The following is a 16,564-nucleotide window of genomic DNA, read 5'->3' as shown; positions in this document are numbered from 1 at the left end:
ATAAATAAAATAATAATGGTCTATAAATGAAAAAAATAGTCTATAGTTGCAATAAAGCAAAAAATTAAGCAGATACTTTTTTACCATAAAAACTATCTTATTATATAAAACGCTAATACGTACGTATGTATGTATGTATGTATGTATGTATCAATAAAACCAATGATATTTCTTTTCTCGCGCTGGCAACAGTTTTCATTTTTAATTGATTGGATTCGGCGCGCAAGAGCACGTAGTGAGCAACTAGATAACAATAACCAGAGTGAGCATTATCAGGTTGTTCAATTCAGATTCATGCACTAAAAACATGACAATATTTAATTTAAACTCAATTAGGAATTAATTAATTAATTGAAGTGAGAATGCTTTAAAAGGCCGCTGTTGAATTGATACTTTTCTACTGGGAGCTACCTAAACGTCTAAAAAACGTTTAAGTGTTTGTATTGAATGCATTGAATTTTTTTTATATTTCGCGTTTATTTATGCATTGAATTTTTACGCTTTAAAATGCAGAATATTAGTGAAGCAATATTTGATAATTTATTTTGCTAATATGTTTCTTATTTAGCTAATGTTTTGATTTTTTCACCATGTACAATCTAAATAGCTAATATACTTTTTTAAAAGCCAATAAGAACATTGGTAGAAATCTTCTACATAAGTACAATACTATGTCTTTGATGATAAAATACTATGTCTTTGATGATAAAATACTATGTCTTTGATGATAAAATACTATGTCTTTGATGATAATATATTATGTCGTTGTGCTAGAACATTGTGTTCATCGGCGAGCGAGCGCAGCGAGCCATGGTTCACGGCGTGAACCACATAGGATTGCGTAGCAATTCTCGGGGGTTGGCGAGCGTTAGCGAGAAGGGGCGGAGCCTCCTAGTTTTCATTAATTTACTACACAACAATTTATAGTCTTGTCTTGCTATTATGTATGAAAGTTAAGCACAGTTCTGCCAATTTACCAAATTATACGAGGAATTTTCTAGTGTTAACAGAAATATTGTATTATTTGAATTTCATTTGTAAACACTAGCCGCCCCTTATTCGCTACATAGCACAAAGAGGCATGGCAGAAAATTAAAAAAAAAATTAATTCTTTGTTAAACATTTTTTAAAAGAACAGTAAGGTAATAAAGTTGCGTAAAACATTATAAGTGCAACTAATACATATTGATATACGTTTTTATTTCTAGTTTGCGTAACTACCGGATTTTAAATGCGGTGGGATACGACACATATGAGCAAATTACATTAAATCGTAACAAAATTCTCTTTTTTTTATTTTAAGACATAAAATCTCAATATATAAGAAATTGTTCATTTTATATTTCTGCAATATATTAGAAGTAAAATAATAACTTGTACCTACACCTGTTGCTTCATGGAGTATTTTATTCTTAAACAAATAGTTTTTATACTCAATATTCCATAAAAACATGATCAAAAATAAATTATAAGCGTAAGATTATTATACTGCTTTATACGAGTATCTTACTAAAAATAAAGCGGACAAATTAATTCGAGTAATAAAATGATAAATTTTTTCAATTAATATTTTTTATAATGCAATCGGTAAGATAAATAGCATAAAAATAATTTCATGTGATAGTATGTTCATAAGTGGATATGCAAACAAAGTTTTTTATTTACCGATTAGTTTTTTCTTAATATAAATACGGTATAATCATGGCACAGTTAGATAGGTTCATACAATTGCCTGAGTTTCGAAATGTTTCCTAAACTCTTCACTCTCCTCTTCGTAGTTTTGGCTCTTATGGCTACTGGTAAGTTTACGTCTTTTAAGTATTTTAAGTAAGTTAAATACGTATATGGTTGTCTAACTTCGAAACTAGAATTAATGTGCTAATGCGAGCATGTAAAGAACATTTTTACTAATGATCGGATTCTTTAATGCTATAATCGGATTTTTTCAAGCTATGATCGGAATTTTTCATACTATATCGGATTTTTTCATAATATTATAGAATTTTTTTCATGTAAAGTTCGGAATTTATCATGCTATATCGGATTTTTGATGCTATAATCGGAATTCTTATTGCTATGATCGTTTTCTTTCATGCTATCGTCGGGTATTTTCACGCTATGATCGGAATTTTTCATGCTAAGGTCGGATTTTTTTATGTTATGATCGGAGTTCTACATACTATTAATTTCATGAACCATTGACGACATGTAATAAGAACATGTAAATTAATTTTAAATTGATTTCGGCAAGCAATGCTAATTTTATGAATGCAACGACGCCAATTGTTTCGGATTCTGCAAAATATTCTAAAAAACGGAAGTAAAAATAAATTTAAATTCGAAAATTTTTGGTTAACTTAGCAAATTTTTAAAAGGCATAACACGAAATGTCTGTAGGAAATCGGGCTTTCATATATGCCTTTGAATTATTTAGAAGCTTTTGGTTGTAAGAACCCTGTAAATCGAATTGACAGGGTTCTTACAACCAAACTTCGCAAGAAACATAAAACATAAATGCTGCTACCACTAGAAAATATTAATCAGCTATCTGGTGCCAGTTGAGATCTATGAAAATGTGTCGATGTATAGTGCACAAAAAAAAAACACCTTAAAAAAATCCCACGTTAAAACAGATTTTAGAAACCAATGCTAATTTCGTAAATGTCTTGACAGTGCATAAAATAATAATAAGAAGAAAAAACGAAATATTTTAACAACTTTCTAATGATCAGATTTTTTGATGGTTTCCGAACGTACGCACAAATGGTCGAGGTGAGGGCCGGGATAGCCTGGTCGGTAGGGCGCTGGGCCCATATCCAAGAGGTCGTGGGTTCGATCCTCGCCGGCCGAAGACTCCCCGTGTAGTAAATGGTGACTGATGCACGTTAAATCTGTCGAGTCTCAAAGTCCTCCATGTTCCCACAACAAATCAATACCTCTGAGGGTACTGATCCAGGAGTTTCCTTGTCTTCTGGATTGGTTCAAAATTACAAGGCTACGGAGTTGAACGTAAGTAGTCGTAAACCCATGAAATTGGGTGTGATGAATCCCTTTGGTTGGATGATTTGGTGGGATCCCTTTGGTGGGAATTGGGTGGGATGAATCCCTTTAAAGTGCGTATAAAAGCTGGATTCGTTACTAATTTGACACATTTTTTACAGCGTAAGAATCGTCTTTGGTTCTTGGTGTAGTTAGACAAAAAGAACCGAAAATTATCGGTGATGTTTCACTGCGCCAGTTTGATGCAAAGCAGTGGCCACCGTTTTTGATGTAAAGATATACTCAAATTTTTTACAGTGCATGCTTAACGTTATTTTTCGAAGCTCTATCGCCAAGCAAAATAAAAAAAAGTCTCAGTTTAAGTGCCTTGAAGCAATGCGATGATTTTAAACTATATGTATCTTCTTGCCGTTAGGTATTATCTGGTCTTCAGAATGGAACTGTAACTTATGTATTTAAAAAGTAATTAAATTTTTTAAAAAATTGCCAATTTGGAGACATTTTTCCACCTAGACGAAGATTATCAAAAACACCGTCTTATTCTCAGTTTTGACAATTTTTTTTGAGCCCAGGTAATGCAGCATTGGAGTAAGTTTTTAAATATTAAAAAATTAGACCACAAATTCTTTAAGTTTTCACAAAACTGTGGGTGTTCTTCATAGTAGCGCTTTGCGCCATTTTCAAAATAAACATAGAGGGCGCTGGCTAAAGATAGGTTAAACGTGACCTGACGGTCGTGAGTAACTGCTGCAAACTCACAGCAGTTGTGAAAATAACATATTATTCTAAAAAAAACATCGTTTTATTTAATAATGGAGTCCTCTTAAAACAGCTCTAAGATGTTTTACAATTTGGAAAAAGGGAATGAGGTTTCACGATATTGAGAACGGGGGATAGATAATTAAATGAGTCGCTCAGAAGCCAATGCGGTTAAGTCCAAAACACAAAAATTGAGAGAATTAATGTTTTTTGATACATTAGTTTTTAAAATTCTTGGTTTATTAATTTAATTAAAAACGTGTATAAAGTCTTTTTTCGAGGTGTAAACTCTGCAAAAAAAACAAGATATGTACAGGATGTGTAAATAAAAACGTAAGTATTTATTGAAATAATGACAGCATCTTAAAAATTTTAGGACTTATACCTTTTGGCTGCTGAAAAAGATAAGAAATTTATGTAAAAATAAACTGTTGGATTATTTAAAAAATTGTTTTTTACTTCAAAACTAGAGTGGCACTTTTCTTTGTTTTAGGAAATGAAAATAATAAAAAAAAAAATAAATAAATAAAAAACTAAAAATACCACATTTTAAAAAAATACTAATGTTGGTGAACATTGGTTAAAGGATTTTAACGATGTAATGTTTAGCTTTTTCTCTTTTAGCACATTTTTTCAGCATTCTTTTTATATAATTCTCAAAAAAAAAATCATTTGCATTTCTAATTACTGAAACTTTCCGAACATATGTTCGAATAAATTTAAAAGCTTCGAATAAACCTTTTTACTTATAATTTTTTCTCACTAGCCATGGCTGGAGTCCACAAAGTACGATATGACCAAGAACCTCAAGAGAAACGAATGGGAATTTTGGGTGGTAAGTGAAGTGTTTGAGCAACTTAATAGTGATCAGATGAAAATGAAATTTTTTTATTTAAAATGAAATTAAGTATTTTAAATTTAATTTGCATTTAATCTTAATATGGAATTCAGTACATTAGGAGATCTGATATAAATCTTTCACAGCCTGATTATCTTTGAATATTTTATATGAAAGTTCCAACCCTTTCCGGCAGTGTTGCCAGTCTGCCAACACTAATTTAGCAAATGCTACAAACAACTAGAAATGCAATTAGAAAATTGCTGAACTAGAATTACTGGAAATTTGTTGGCTGCAGATGAGGATGAGATTCATGCGTTTTTCTCGAGAAAATAATATAGGTAAAAGTAAAGAAGCAATTTGCTCAAACCTTTAGTTTTTTGTTTGCAGACCAGAGTATCAACATGAGGAAACGCTGTGAATTCTTTCTGCAGGATGAATAGTCGCAGCAGTTGAATTTTTTTTCTCTGTAGAATTAGAATTGAAATTTGAATTAAGATTTTTATCAATCGATTAAAATCTTAATCGGTTGATGAAATTATTTATTTATTTTGATAGTTATAATATGAGGCGACGGAAGTGCAAAGTGTTGCTATTGATCTCTTCTGTAGTCTTCTAAGTTGTACAGAGATGCCAGCTGCTCCGGACACGCAAAATAATTAAAAAAAAACGGTAAATAACAACTAAGTAAATTTTGCAAATATTTGACTATCAAGCTTGCTTTTTAAAATTTATAGCATGACCTATGTAATAGAAAGCATACCTGCCAACTCTTCCGGAAGATTTTAGTTTCATATTTAAAGTGGTAGCAATACTCAGGTTATTCCAATTAACTTTTTGAATTATAATGATAATTATAAATGAGTTTGACCACCACTACATATAAATAATTACAATAAATATATGAAAGCACAATAATCCTTGCGCAAGCGAATTTCAACGGGATTAAAATACAAATTTGTTTTTGAGTCAGATTGTTTTTCGTTTATTGTCTTACAACCACTCTAAAAATCCATTCTCTGAAAGAGTGAGAGTTGGCAGGTATGAGAAAGTGATGAATTATATAAGCCCACGAATTATTTAGAAATAGTGGTGGATAAAAATCTACTATATTGAATTTATTAAACCAAGAATCACTGCTGATGAACTACCACTTTAAAATATATATTTGCTGTCCGGAGCAAGTTGGCATCTCTGAATATTTTATTCTTGAATAAATAAGTGGACTTGAATAATAAGGACAAAATAGGCCTTTCATATTCTTTTTTTTTTTTAATTTCCATCTATTTTATTTTCCAGTGAAAAGAAATAATTGTTTTAACTGGAAACAACCCTATATCGTAATTTTATTAATATAATATCATACCTGCCAACCTTTACGCATTTGGCGTAAAATTTTATTTTCATATTTAAAGTGGTAGTAAATATATACTATATTTTCTATTAAAAACTTAATTTTTAAATTATTTTGATCACCACTATTCTTAAAAAAACTAAGCATATATATTAATAAGCTTCACAACCCATGCCAATAGTCACAACTACTATCATTATGACCAGATGAAGAAGTGAGATGCCCGCTCCGCGGGCAGGTACTTCGCTCCAATTCCTATCAAGTCAAGTCAAGTCATGGCTGTCAGCTGATGTTTTATCAAATACAACATATTTTATTTGCTTACAATTGAAATTTTAATTCCATTTTACTACCACTTGGAAAAATCATAATGGAAGGGATTAGAAGTTGGCAGGTATGTAATATTCGTATATTTTTGGCTGTTTTCATTATTTACCTGATGGGTTTTTGCTGCTCTTTTTTTTCAGTGATTACAGATTTTTTAACGCACAATAATTTCCTTTTTTTTTAGGTATCAAGGAAATGGCTGATGATGTACTCAGTACTGCTGGAGTTCACAACCAATAATTTGATTGCTAATTGTTGGAATTTAAGCCGTAAAAATGGGCTTCACAAAAAAAAAAAAAAAAAAAAAAAAAAAAAAAAAAAAAAAATCAACGTAATGTAATCAAAAAAGCTTAAAATTAAAACTAATTCAAGTCCTTTTGTTTAATGCTTGTCCAGCTTGCATTATACTTACCACTCATAATATAAACCATTATTTTGGATAATATTGTGAAAATAAATAAAGTATATTTATTTGTAAAGATTGTATTATGTTTATTTAGAAATTCGCTATTATATAAAATTGTAGGAGAATCATAAAATATTTCAAGTGTAATCTGCCTACTTTAATTGAAAAACAAATTCAATGATAAAACACCAAACACCGAATGATCATCATGAGCTGCAGCTACATCGTATTTCAGATTTTCAGGACATATTCAAGGACAACAATTTTTTTCACTGTTATTGTTGCGAAAAAAAAAAGAAATTTCCTTTTTCATCTTTAGAGACTAAATGATTAGTTCTAATTAAAAAAAATACTTGGCTATATTTTTTATAGTTTTTACCATGTATTCCGCTTTGAGAGCAAATTTTTTTTCAGTGTCAGCAAAATTTATAATTTAACCTTTTGCATTCCAAGCTGTTTGAAGTAATGTCTACACCAAATAGTTTAAACAGCAACCTGGAATATTTTAAAATAATTTCTGTGACATGCACTAATACACGTTAAATCGTTAAAAAAAACTGTCGCAACGTTGCTTTGGGTGTTTAAATTAAAGTTACATTTCGTTTTGCTGCACAAACACTATAAGAAGATTATGTGTAAAAAGGTTTTCAAAGGTTACGATGAACTTGAAGAGATTAACATTCTGTAATAATTAATGTGAGAATAATTAACTATTAAACTTGTTTAAAAAACCCATACAGAACGCACTTCAGGCAGTAGGAATACAACTGCAGAGGAAATAATTGTTTATGAACTTAACACAAAACTTTCTATTCAAAATTTGAATTTGTTTGAAAGTAATTTAAATTTTAAGCTCCTTTTGCATTTTTTCACCCTTTTTTTTCTTCTTTTTGCTATATTTTACAATTTCCTTTGTTACTCAAATTCCATAAGAATTAGAAACTTTAAATCACGAAGGTGCGTCGTGAGAATAAAAAAAAAAATCAATTTTAGTTATCTGATACTGCGTATTTATTTTGCTCATGGTTTTTAAAACGCGCTTCGATAAAATTTATCTTAAATAATTTAAAAACAAAAGAAATTGAAATGAAAAAAAAAATAACTATGTATTCAAAGGTAAAATAAATGAAAAAGTGGCAATAATTCATATAGGAGATAAATAAAAAACCGCCACATTATTATTGACGCCAATGACGCTTAATTGATTTAATGTAATGTATGCATATGGAAATAAAAGAAATAAGCTATGTACAAGAAAACATAAGCAATGGAGTACAGATATTTATTTGTCTATAAGAAACGCAATAAATCGTCTTGGTATCACTGTTCTAAATTGTATATTGTATCTTATATACTAAAAAGAAAAAAAAAATAATGCAGAAAAGATGCTTTTTCATTTTTGGGAGCGATATTATTATTCACACTAATGCTTTAATAAAATTTATAAAGTGTATTAAACTGCTGTTTGTAGAAAATGCAACACCATGAAGGAATCATCAGAATCAAATGAAATTCGCAGCAAATGTCAATTATAGGATATTATGCAAATTAATAAAGTTTCAGAGCCATCGCGAGTGCGTGGCGCGCGCAGCGCCCTCTGAATTGATGCTGAAAGCGTATAAATAAAGTGCTGTAGCGGGACGTTGAAAATAGTCTATGATTATTTGTTAGTGGCAAACGTTTAGTGAGACCTGAGTATGCCTCCACGACGGAAGAATAAGAAATTCAAGCAACTTACGGAGTTTGAACGAGGGAGGATAATCGGCCTTCGAGAAGGAGGATTTTCCTATCGCGCAATAGCAGCTCGTATGCAGCGGAACAGTTCCACAGTGATGCGAGTTTGGAAGCAGTGGACCGACGAGCACCGAACAACTCGAAAAACAGGCACTGGACGACAGAAGGTGACGTCAGAGCGCGATGATCGACACCTGCTCCGCATGGCGGTGAATGATCGCACAGCTTCCTCCAGGCAGCTGGCAGCACATTGGTCTACTGCTACAGGTGTACAATTGTCGGCTTCGTCAATTTTTCGTCGTCTGCTGCGCCGTGGATTGCGTGCAAGGGTGCCATTATACAGGATTCCCCTCACGGCGGATCATCGACGGCTGCGTCGGCAGTGGGCTCTTGAGCACAGAGACTGGCGAGCTGATTGGCACCAAGTTGTCTTTTCAGATGAATCACGCTTCAATTTGTGGACCCATGATGGCCGTGTTCGTGTTAGACGTTATGCCGGTCAACGCTGCCTTCCTGAGTGTATTATTGAACGACATAGTGGTCGAACACCCGGAGTTATGGTCTCGGGTGCGATTTCGTATCATGGACGATCCAATTTGATACGAATTGAGGGTAATCTCAATAGCAACAGATACGTCCGTGAAGTGCTACAGCCCGAAGTCGTTCCTTTCCTTCAAGGCATCCCTGGAGCTATCTTTCAGCAGGATAATGCACGCCCACATGTTGCGCGGACTGTTAGAGACTTCTGTTCAGCACAACGCATGCAACTTCTTCCTTGGCCTGCTTATTCGCCGGATATGTCGCCTATTGAGCACGTGTGGGATATGGTTGGTCGGCGTCTCACTCGTGATCCGCGTCCTGCAGTTTCCAAAGACGAACTTTGGTTGCGCATACAAGCGATATGGAATTCTCTTCCTCAAGCAGATATTCAACATCTGTTTGACTCCATGCCACGTCGTATAGCAGCACTTATTGCAGCGCGTGGTGGCTGCACCAAATACTGATTTCGGACGCTTAATTTGTTTCTTTTGTTTTGAAAATTTCATCATTTATTTGTATCAGTACAAGTCGTTTCTGCATTAAATTTCATTTGATTCTGATGATTCTTTCATGGTGTTGCATTTTCTACAAACAGCAGTTTAATTTTATTTTATAACCGTCGTTGAACAGCCTACCCAATTTTTGGTTTACGGCCATTAATGTTCAACTGCTTAAGCCTTGTAATTCTGAATTCGATCTAGAAGACAAAGGAACTCTAGGATCAAGTATTGGGAGAAATTTGCATCCGTGGAGGACTTTTCGAGGGAGCTTATACCCGCATTTGGGGTACATGGAGAGGAAAACTACGAAAGCCCCTCACGGTTAGCCTAACGGCAAGGGGACTCCAGCTCATGATCAGCCTACCACTGAGGATATTTTACGCCAGCACTGTGGTTGGTACAAGCCGGATTCGGAATTATTATCGACCAGCCATCGCTGGGATTCGAAATTGGTTCACCTTAGTGGAATGCGAACGCTCTATCCCATGAGTCACCATGGCCTGTTAACAACAATTATTAGCTGAATAAAAATGTATTTTACCTTACTGTATGTAATTTAATGATGAATGGTGCATAGGTGCCCAGTTTATTTAAATGGCTATGCTAATGATGTGAAAACACTGGAGGCAAGACGTAGCTTAAATTGCTATTATGAATATATTGTTTAGTGCTTCGAATCAATATCAATTTAATACCAATGCAATAAAAAGCAAAATAATACATGTTATGAAAGCCTAACATATTTTATTGTTTATTTAGTATTTATGAAATAAAATAAATTTATTTTCGTTGTATGTCGGATGCGTCATATATTATATGCACAAACTATTAAATAACTAACTGCAAACCTCCATAAAATGTGTCAGATGTAGTTTCATGTTTATTTAAATAATATTTTACAATTTTTACTACCTATTACTACAAATATGATTTTAAAGTAAAATTACAATTTCAAAATAAGAAATCATTAAAGGAAGTTTGTATTAACTCTTTGCACTCCGACGTCACCTCAGAGGCGCCATCTACAGTCATCACTTTAAAATAAAATATGTTAATAGCTCAATGATTAGCAAGAACATTATTTTAAGAATTCCAAAAATGATATAAAAAAAACAGTAATAAGTATATAAATGATTCAGTACTTTTATTAGTACAAAGAGCATTTTAAATTATTCAGAGTGCAAAGGGTCAAGTTATCAAAATTTGAGACCGTTATTTTTTTTCTGAACTAAAACTCAATTTTTCTTGATACAAACTAAACAGTTTAGTACCTAGTTTTGAAATTGAAATCTAAACAAGATAGTTGTTTTTCATAGACGTTAGGGATGAGGGATAATCAAGATTGAGATTCAAAAACTAAAATACAGTTCCAAAAAAAAAAAAAGACTGGGAAAAAATGCTTCCCAAGGCTTACTATGATCTGGGGAGCTGAATTATACTCGTTATTTTAAAGTCCATAAACGTAGGCAAATTGGTAAATCGTGTTGTTGATTCTTTTGAGACTTAAGAAATCTAAGCTGACCAGATATATTGTTCTTTTGTGAATTAAGTCAGGAAGGTGCGCCTTTCGTTTGACAAGTGATCACCGCAAGGATGAAAGTACGTCTAGGCTCACAACGCTACGGATGGATGGTAGCACTACTCATTCGCGAAGCTATTTTCTCAATCTAAACATATATCTGAAAGGAAAGAAATATTATTTCCTGTATCCATGGTACAGTTTAGCGACCGACCACAGTACTTTCGATTACACAAATTTTACGAGTAGGTATATCTATGTTCCCTACCCTTCATAAATTAGTGCTTACATTTGCATAAATAGTATTTTAAAGTACTTAGTGCAAAAGGTTAAAGTTGTTTTTCGAAGGCTTCGTCGTAATATGAAATGCTGCTTTTTTGCAAGTAACATGCTATTTTCATAACTGCTGTGAGTTTACAACATTAATTTATGACTATCCAACAAGTTCAGCCAATCAAAAGCTGTCGCATTTTGTGCTTATTCTGAAAATGGCGCATAACGTCACAAGTCACGCTAAAGTCACAGTTTCCAGCAAATGAAAAGCGGTTTAATTTTTTTAATTTCTAAAAACTTACTTTCATGCTACAATATCTGTTTTCTTAAGAATTAGCAAAAACTGAGAATCACTGAGTTAGATAATTATCTTCTAAGTCAGAAAAAGCCTCTGCATTTGATATTTTCGGTAAAAGTTTAATAACTTTTGAAATAATTAAGTTGTTAGTCAGTTCTAAAGAACAAATAATTTTTCACAGCAAGATGACACAGCTAAAAATAATCATTTCGCTCTTCTAGTGTAAGGCACATAAACTGCCATGTATATCTATCTATCTATCTTATATCCTATAAATTATACTTAATATTTAAATTAATTAATTTTTGAATAATTAATTTATAATTAATCAACTTATAATAATTAATAAATAAAATAATTAATTTAATAAATAAATTAATAATTTAATAAATTGATTTATTAATTTTCTAATTTATTTTTCAAATTAATTAATAAGTAAAATAATTACTTTCACTATTTAAAAAGTGTGGGAATGACACTAACAGTGAGGGAATGATATTTTATTTTAATACATGTTTTTATCTAAGTTACATCTACTTAAAGTTTGAAAATGATAGCATACTAAGTATATCTAATATTTATTATAATTTAGACTAGTGAGGGAATGACGAATTCAATAAAATTTAAAAATAACAGTTAGGCCTAATTAATTTATGAAGTCAATCCCATACAATTATATTCATACAAGAAAGCAACATATAATTATCCACTTTCTCGATGAAGTTGTATTTTATTTTTCACTAAAAAATGACATGAGGGAATGACAAATGTAAAAAATTTTACCTGGTTTGATTCATTCAAATTTATTACACAGCAAAGCTTCTTTAAGTTGAAGATGGAAGCATACTGCAACTTTGTTCTATGATGCCAGTTGTTAACTTCTGAAGCTTTTATTAAAATATTTTTATTCTAAGAAGATTGCAGGTGATAAGAACATTGTTGTGAGGGAATGACGCGAAACACTGGGGACAAAGTTTAAAATAGTGCTGTGTTAATATTTTTATCAGAAATTAAATTTAAAATTGATTTTCTGTATTCTGTATTTCAGTATTCTGAAATAAAAAACACGAATATGCCAAAAAAAAAATTTTATTTCAGAAACAATTTTTTTCTTTTTTTAAATCAGCAGTGGGGACAAGTGAGGGAATGACTGTTTTTGTGAGAATGACCCTTATATATATATATATATATATATATATATATATATATATATATATATATATATATATATATATATATATATATATATATATATATATATATACATATATATATATACATATATATATATATATATATATATATATATATATATATATATATATATATATATATATATATATATATATATATATATATATATATATATATATATATATATATATACTGAAGAGCCATTACATTATGACCACCCTGCTGATAACACGTTGAACCACCTTTAGCCCTCAAAATTGCTAGCACTCTCCGTGGCATTGATTCCACAAGGTGCTGATAGGTAGTCTGAGGTATCTGGTACCAAGTGTTCACCAACTGGTCTTGCAATTCCCTCAAATTGCGAGAGGGTAGCGTGGCAGCACGAATTTGGATTTTTACGTAGGACCACAAATTCTATATTGGATTAAGTTCAGGTAAATTTGGGGGCCAAGACATGTCTTGAAAGTCACTGGAATGTTCCTCGAACCAATCCATGACTGCACGTCAGAAGAAAAGTTCTGGGTTTGAAACCCAGACAAGGCATGGATGTACTTTCATTCTCCGTTTCTACTATGGGAGCAATATTGGAGCACCTAATATGGTGCCTTTGAAACAGTGGTCAATAAGTCTGCCCTATTGATACATGGATGACGAGTGTCGATCTAGTGGGCATTAGAAAATTTAATTAACTTAATTATTATTAACTTAATTAATTAGGGACTTAAATTATTATTTGGCTACTGCTTTTTGGAAGCTTGGGAATGTAATTTTTTCTTGGAAATTAGGACTTCAAGGCGGGATGACAATGGTGACGAATGTGAGATGCGAATCTCGATCATTTAACTGATTTGCACCAACCGTTATGCATTATTTTGTAAGGAAAATTTATCTGCTCGAAAATTTCCCCCTACCAGAACGCTGACCTTTAAAGTGGTATCTAGAAAAAGTAAATTCCTGCTGGCATCAACGTCAATTTACTTCCATTATAGAATTTTTCTAAGAGATATGGAACACTGAACATGTCTTCATTAACCTCGTATAGTCATTAGTTCCTTTAAACTCATTATTCATTAGTTAAAGAAAGATATATCGAAGGTGACTATATATATATATATATATATATATATATATATATATATATATATATATATATATATATATATATATATATATATATATATATATATATATATATATATATATATATATATATATATATATATATATATATATATATATATATATATATATATATATATATATATATATATATATATATATATATATATATATATATTCGAATGTTAAATAACAGAAATAATGTATTATTTGCATTTCTTTTGTAATCACTGGCCCCTCTCCGCTACAAGGCACAAATAGGTTTATCAAAAATTTAAAGGAAAACCAACTCTTTTTTCAACATTTTCTAAAAGAACAATAAGGTAATAAAATTACGTAAAGCATTATAAGTGCGATTTATACATATTTATATACGTTTTTATTTTTACTTTATGTAATAACTAGATTTTAAATACATTTTTGGAAGGATACGACACACATGAGCAAATTTCATTAAATCATAACAAAATTAATTTTTTTTATTTAGAGACATAAAATCCCCATATATAAGAAATTAATTGTTTATTTTATATTTCTGCAATATATTAAAAGTAAAAGAATAGCTTGTACCTACACCTGTTGCTTTATGGAGTATTTTGTATTTAAACAAATAGTTTTTTATACTCAATATTCCATAAAAACCTAATCAAAATAAATTATAAGCATAAAATTATTATATTGTTTGATACGAGTATCTTACTGAAAATAAAGCGGAAAAATTAATTCGAGCAATAAAATGATGAATTTTTGCAATTAATATTTTTCATAATGCAATCGGTAAAATAAATAGCATATTAATAATTTAATGTGATAGTATGTTCATATGTGGATATGTAAACAAAGTTTTTTATTTACCGATTATTTTTTTAATATAAATACGGTATATTTGAGGCTCAGTCAGATAGGTTCTTACAATATTCTGTGTTTCGAAATGTCTCCTAAACTCTTCTCTCTCCTCTTCGTAGTTTTGGCTCTTATGGCTACAGGTAAACTTACATCTTTTAAGTATTTTAAGTAAGTTAAATACGGACATCGCAAATAGAATTAGAGTATCAATATGAGCATACAAAGAGCATTTTTGCCAATGATCGGATTTTTTCACACTATAATCGTATTTTTTCATGCTATGATCGGAAGTTTCATGATATATTGGATTGTTTCATGTCATTATCGCATTTTTTCATGCTAAGGTCGAAATTTATTATGCTATTTTGGGACATTTTCATGCTATAATCGGAATTCTTCCTGCTATGGTCGATTTTTTCATGCTATCGTCGAATAATTTAATGCCATGATCGGAATTTTTCATGCTAAGGTCCAATTTTTATCATGCTATGATCGAAGTGTTACATACTATTAACTTTATGAATAATTTACAATATGATAGTAACTGTAGATGATAATTTAGTTGTATAAAATCAAAAATCTGACACATTACCATTGGACGAAGGTGACATAGATATCATATCATGAAATATAGATGACATAACCATATGTCTATTCTTCTTCGCCTTGGAACTTCCGTCTTGGAATATATGGGAGATAAACGCCATATGGTTTCAACTGATGACGACATGTTACCTTAAAATTGATTTCGACTAACAATGCTGATTTTATAACTGCGGGGATGCCAATCGCTTCAGATTCTACAAAATATTTTGAAGAGCAAAAGTTAAAATAAATTGAAATTAAAAAAATTTCGGTTAATTTTGCAAACTTTTCAAACCTTCTGTCTTAACACAAAATGACTGTAACAAAGTGGGGTTTCATATAAGCATTTAAATTATTTAGAAGTTGCGGAGATAAGAATCCTGCAAATCGAATTTACTAATCAAAGTAACCTAAAGTGAAACATAACTGCTACTACTACTAGAAAATGATTATCCGCTATCCGAAACAATTTGATATATCTGAAAATCCGTTTATAGTGCACAAATGAAAAAAAAATGCAGAGTCCCTTAAGAACTTACATGTTAAAACAGATTTTAGCAATTAATGCTTATTTCGTTAATTATTAATGTGTATATTATTAAAGTGCTTATTGCGTTAATTATTAAAGCAATGAATGTGTTGCTGTACAGTGCATAAAATAATAATGAAATATTTTAAAAATTTTCTGATAATCAGATTTTTTACGCACAAAAATAAAATCTCAATGACTTGAGAGACGATTCTTAATTACGCTAAAATATTTGTGCATACAAACCTAAAAGACAAAAATAGTTTTTCTCTGAATATATTGTTCTCTTCCATGCCGCTGAACATCTAGAGAAACACCGTTTCGAAATAAATACATGTTTTCAGCTGCGTAATAAGGATAATCATATTTAAAATTATAAAAATTTGTCAATTATATTGAATAATTTTGTTGCATTTAGTTTCTATTCCCTTCTGTTTTGTTAAGCCTAGTTTGAATTCCACGTAGTGTTCTCTCTGTGCTCTATCTTTGATTAACAAACTAGTCTTATTTTTTAAAATTAGTGTATACATATGAATCCTAAATTATTTATCCTTTACGAATTGCTGTTTATACACTGCATTGTAAAAAAAATCCCAGTGTATAGCAGCGTCAAGCGTGCTTGCAACTTCTCTTCCCCAAAGTTGTAAAGTGAAACGCCAATCATTACTCTCGGATCTATACTCTGTTGCAAGTTAAGGCAACCCCTATGAAGAGAGCCTGTTTGCATCTTATGTGTACGCCAA

The 16,564-nt window shown here is 31.1% G+C and overlaps 2 long non-coding RNA genes across 6 annotated transcripts in view; one reads left to right on the top strand and one right to left on the bottom strand.

Annotated features, from left to right (window-relative positions):
* The window catches only part of LOC139425548 (uncharacterized), a 62,719-nt gene that overhangs the window by 16,804 nt on the left and 29,351 nt on the right, over positions 1–16,564 (bottom strand). The gene's annotated exons all lie outside the window — the stretch shown is intronic.
* LOC107436673 (uncharacterized) overlaps positions 1,643–16,564 on the top strand; it is a 51,768-nt gene continuing 36,846 nt past the window's right edge. Inside the window, exons 1-3 of one of the 5 annotated variants that reach the window (XR_001583132.5) lie at positions 1,643–1,799; positions 4,526–4,594; positions 6,463–6,757. This is a non-coding gene — a long non-coding RNA (uncharacterized LOC107436673). Of the gene's footprint in view, positions 1,800–4,525; positions 4,595–6,462; positions 6,758–14,726; positions 14,848–16,564 lie in introns of those variants that run through there. The other 4 variants (XR_015428636.1, XR_015428635.1, XR_001583131.4 and 1 more) reach the window with 4 other exon arrangements.

This window comes from Parasteatoda tepidariorum, chromosome 8 (genome assembly GCF_982258835.1).
Source record: "Parasteatoda tepidariorum strain Cologne lab strain chromosome 8, Ptep-v5.0, whole genome shotgun sequence".
Taxonomy (NCBI): Eukaryota; Metazoa; Arthropoda; class Arachnida; order Araneae; family Theridiidae; genus Parasteatoda; species Parasteatoda tepidariorum.
The sequence above is the reverse complement of the archived record's forward strand: the minus strand, read 5'-3'. Positions and strand labels throughout refer to the sequence as shown.